Here is a 5,789-nt window from a genome sequence, read left to right as displayed (position 1 = left end):
AACAAACACAAATATGAAGATTAGGTCGAATGATCACTCGATTTATTGAATTATGAGGAACAAATTACACTTTAAGAATAAGAATCTAACTCTACAAGAAACCTCACAACGTGGCGGCTACATTTTGTCTCACTCTTAACCCTAATAATGAATAATACATGACTATTTATAGGGAAAAGACAAGTCTTGGGCTTTTAACCTACACTTCATCAAGGGGGCCCATTGCCATCATCCATGGAGTGCTTTGAAACCCTACAATCTCCCCCTCAAAGTATGGAATGGATGACAATGCTTTAACTTCCAAAACAAGCATATAGCAAATAAAAAGATCTTGCAACGAGGAATAGATGAAGCAATCCACGAATCTTGATTCTTCAATAGTCTTCAAACACGGGCTCTAGGATATATAAATCAAGCACTGAAGTAATGTCTTTAAACTTCATTTTCGAATGTAATCCCAAAAAATCTTCATGAAAACCAAACCCGCCATAAAAACCCATTTCAGAATAAAGAAACCGAATCACTTCTTGTCTTTGAAGAGCTCCCCCTCCAAGTCACAATGATCTTCAAATAAGCTAATTATATAAGCCATCAAAAAATATCATGTAACAACCCAAACTTCAAGATTCGTAATGCCACTTGATCGAGAAAATACTAGAAGTCGGAGATATAACAAGTCCTTAGATGAGCTCGATGAAGAACTTCTACTGTAAAGGATACTTCTCTGCAAAAGCTTTAGCAGAGCTCGATGAAGAACTTCTACTGTAAAAGCTACTTTCATAATTCTACCACAAGCTTTATCAAAAATCTTCAACTTTGAAAAGTCACAAATCCAATTTCGAATGGCCATACCAAATTCTCCCCCGATTTATAATAAAAAAACGTGATTATAAAGCCTTCAAATGGTCATGAGAATGATCTTGAATGGATAAAAAATTACTATGCTCCCCCGCGACAAAATGATATAAACGATGAAGTATAAAATCCGAAAAAGTCGAGAAAATTTGACGTTATTGCGAAAAACGACTTTCCGAACCGCCAAGACTTGATGGAATCTTTATTTTTCTGTTCACGAAAAAATATGTGCGTTAAAAATTCCAAAAACTGTTCACCAGCCCTCAAATTTGTAAACTTTTTGAAAAATGGGCTGAAATTGTCACTTTGCAGAAATTCTGGGACTGAAACTGTAATTCTGCATCAATACTCCCCTTTATTTGTGACAAAATCTGGAAATGGTCCATAATCACCAAGCTGTGAAAACAATAGGGACCAAAAGTGTCAATGCGCCGAAGTTACAGGGACCAAAAATTAAACTTTACTATCTTCTTCCCCATTTAGACGTTGATGAAAGAGCACAGCGACACAACTCAGGATCAAATAACAAATCCAAGAAATCAATAACCCCCGAATTAACACTTTCGTTCCGAGCATCAAGATGTGAATCCAATTTCATGACAAATACGAAACCTTAGCCAAACCGAATCACAGGTTATCTTTCCCCTCTTTCGTTCCAAGGCTAACAAACGAACCCAATCATAGGTTCGCTTCCGATTCGGTCGAATACAACCCAAAGTGAATCCAGATTCGTTCATTTCGCTCTAATTTCAAATGGACACGGACCGAAAGTGAATCTCAGGTTCGTTCCGAATTCGTCAATTACACTCCCAAGGCGAACCAATTTCAAACACGAACCCAATCACAGGTTCAATTTTGACTTTTTGCCTTGACTGACAAGAACAACTTTAAACCATTCCAGTTCGATTCATTCGTTCGAAGGTAACACATCATTCTTTCATAATTTTGGCTTTTATTTGACTCGCAAGAACATCTGCCCATTCCGATCAACACCCTATCGACTGCGAATCCGTTTTAGTTCCGATTCATATGATTCATAATTCCGATTCTTCTTTCTCCTTCTGAATGAATTCCAAACGACTTCCCACAGTTCCGATCACCTTCCATAAACACCAAATCAATGTATCTCTGAACAATTTCAGATCAGAAACCAATATCATCCTAGATCATCTCCATCTTCATAAGTGATTGATCATCATTTAAACATAACAGTTCAATTAACGAACAATCTTCAAAATAACTTTTAGATCGAGAATATAATGAACAAGATCCAGAAAAAAAAATATCATGTGAAGAATAAATCTCGAACTGAATCAACAAACGATGTTTAAATCTGAGGCGACAAAAATGTGTGAATCACTTTGACTTAAGATTGAGATTAAACAATCGTCGTGAATTAGATAAACGACCAGGAAAGAAAATCAGAACAATTTGAAGGACGAGAATAACGTAGACTTGGAACGAGGGAGTTTAAACAGAAGAAAGTTTGGGCCAGATCAAAAGAGATACTATAGATCGATTTTGTATTAAATTATTGACCAGATCCAATTCAGAAAACACAGACAATATACGAATCGGATTAAAGGAAAATTACCCAGATGAACAGTGCAAGAACACCATAAATTTTCATGAACAGTAGCTTGAACAAAAATCTTGATTCCCTACCGTCAAAACACCAAAATCTTCAATAACTTGTGCAGAAAATCATCAAATCAAGAACCGATACTTCAAAAATCAATAGATCTTCAAAGACCCGCTCTGATACCACTTGTTGGGAATAAAAATCTAATTGAGATTTGATGAACAAGATGTGGAAATAAGAACAAACACAAATATGAAGATCAGGTCGAATGATCACTCGATTTATTGAATTATGAGGAACAAATTACACTTCAAGAATAAGAATCTAACTCTACAAGAAACCTCACAACATGGCGGCTACATTTTGTCTCACTCTTAACCCTAATAATGAATAATACATGACTATTTATAGGGAAAAGACAAGTCTTGGGCTTTTAACCTACACTTCATCAAGGGGGCCCATTGCCATCATCCATGGAGTGCTTTGAAACCCTACAATCTCCCCCTCAAAGTATGGAATGGATGACAATGCTTTAACTTCCAAAACAAGCATATAGCAAATAAAAAGATCTTGCAACGAGGAATAGATGAAGCAATCCACGAATCTTGATTCTTCAATAGTCTTCAAACACGGGCTCTAGGATATATAAATCAAGCACTGAAGTAATGTCTTTAAACTTCATTTTCGAATGTAATCCCAAAAAATCTTCATGAAAACCAAACCTGCCATAAAAACCCATTTCAGAACAAAGAAACCGAATCACTTCTTGTCTTTGAAGAGCTCCCCCTCCAAGTCACAATGATCTTCAAATAAGCTAATGCTATAAGCCATCAAAAAATATCATGTAACAACCAAAACTTCAAGATTCGTAATGCCACTTGATCGAGAAAATACTAGAAGTCAGAGATATAACAAGTCCTTAGATGAGCTCGATGAAGAACTTCTACTGTAAAGGATACTTCTCTGCAAAAGCTTTAGCAGAGCTCGATGAAGAACTTCTACTGTAAAAGCTACTTTCATAATTCTACCACAAGATTTATCAAAAATCTTCAACTTTGAAAAGTCACAAATCCAATTTCGAATGGCCATACCAAATTCTCCCCCGATTTATAATAAAAAACGTGATTATAAAGCCTTCAAATGGTCATGAGAATGATCTTGAATGGATAAAAAATTACTATGCTCCCCCGCGACAAAATGATATAAATGATGAAGTATAAAATCCGAAAAAGTCGAGAAAATTTGACGTTATTGCGAAAAACGACTTTCCGAACCGCCAAGACTTGATGGAATCATTATTTTTCTGTTCACGAAAAAATATGTGCGTTAAAAATTCCAAAAACTGTTCACCAGCCCTCAAATTTGTAAACTTTTTGAAAAATGGGCTGAAATTGTCACTTTGTAGAAATTCTGGGACTGAAACTGTAATTTTGCATCAATACTCCCCTTTATTTGTGACAAAATCTGGAAATGGTCCATAATCACCAAGCTGTGAAAACAATAGGGACCAAAAGTGTCAATGCGCCGAAGTTACAGGGACCAAAAATTAAACTTTACTATCTTCTTCCCCATTTAGACGTTGATGAAAGAGCACAGCGACACAACTCACGATCAAATAACAAATCCAAGAAATCAATAACCCCCGAATTAACACTTTCGTTCCGCGCATCAAGATGTGAATCCAATTTCATGACAAAAGCAAAACCTTAGCCAAACCGAATCACAGGTTATCTTTCCCCTCTTTCGTTCCAAGGCTAACAAACGAACCCAATCATAGGTTCGCTTCCGATTCGGTCGAATACAACCCAAAGTGAATCCAGATTCGTTCATTTCGCTCTAATTTCAAATGGACACGGACCGAAAGTGAATCTCAGGTTCGTTCCGAATTCGTCAATTACACTCCCAAAGCGAACCAATTTCAAACACGAACCCAATCACAGGTTCAATTTTGACTTTTTGCCTTGACTGACAAGAACAACTTTAAACCATTCCAGTTCGATTTCATTCGTTCGAAGGTAACACATCATTCTTTCATAATTTTGGCTTTTATTTGACTCACAAGAACATCTGCCCATTCCGATCAACACCCTATCGACTGCGAATCCGTTTTAGTTCCGATTCATATGATTCATAATTCCGATTCTTCTTTCTCCTTCTGAATGAATTCCAAACGACTTCCCACAGTTCCGATCACCTTCCATAAACACCAAATCAATGTATCTCTGAACAATTTCAGATCAGAAACCAATATCATCCTAGATCATCTCCATCTTCATAAGTGATTGATCATCATTTAAACATAACAGTTCAATTAACGAACAATCTTCAAAATAACTTTTAGATCGAGAAGATAATGAAGAAGATCCAGAAAAAAAAATATCATGTGAAGAATAAATCTCGAACTGAATCAACAAACGATGTTTAAATCTGAGGCGACAAAAATGTGTGAATCACTTTGACTTAAGATTGAGATTAAACAATCGTCGTGAATTAGATAAACGACCGGGAAAGAAAATCAGAACAATTTGAAGGACGAGAATAACGTAGACTTGGAACGAGGGAGTTTAAACAAAAGAAAGTTTGGGCCAGATCAAAAGAGATACTATAGATCGATTTTGTATTAAATTATTGACCAGATCCAATTCAGAAAACACAGACAATATACGAATCGGATTAAAGGAAAATTACCCAGATGAACAGTGCAAGAACACCATAAATTTCCATGAACAGTAGCTTGAACAAAAATCTTGATTCCCTACCGTCAAAACACCAAAATCTTCAATAACTTGTGCAGAAAATCATCAAGTCAAGAACCGATACTTCAAAAATCAATAGATCTTCAAAGACCCGCTCTGATACCACTTGTTGGGAATAAAACTCTAATTGAGATTTGATGAACAAGATGTGGAAAATAAGAACAAACACAAATATGAAGATTAGGTCGAATGATCACTCGATTTATTTAATTATGAGGAACAAATTACACTTTAAGAATAAGAATCTAACTCTACAAGAAACCTCACAACATGGCGGCTACATTTTGTCTCACTCTTAATTCTAATAATGAATAATACATGACTATTTATAGGGAAAAGACAAGTCTTGGGCTTTTAACCTACACTTCATCAAGGGGGCCCATTGCCATCATCCATGGAGTGCTTTGAAACCCTACAATCTCCCCCTCAAAGTATGGAATGGATGACAATGCTTTAACTTCCAAAACAAGCATATAGCAAATAAAAAGATCTTGCAACGAGGAATAGATGAAGCAATCCACGAATCTTGATTCTTCAATAGTCTTCAAACACGGGCTCTAGGATATATAAATCAAGCACTGAAGTAATGTCTTTAA

Source organism: Lactuca virosa, chromosome 7, assembly GCF_052849685.1.
Source record: "Lactuca virosa cultivar CGN04683 chromosome 7, Lactuca_virosa_CGN04683_v6, whole genome shotgun sequence".
NCBI classification, from domain to species: Eukaryota; Viridiplantae; Streptophyta; class Magnoliopsida; order Asterales; family Asteraceae; genus Lactuca; species Lactuca virosa.
This window is presented reverse-complemented; position numbering follows the sequence as displayed.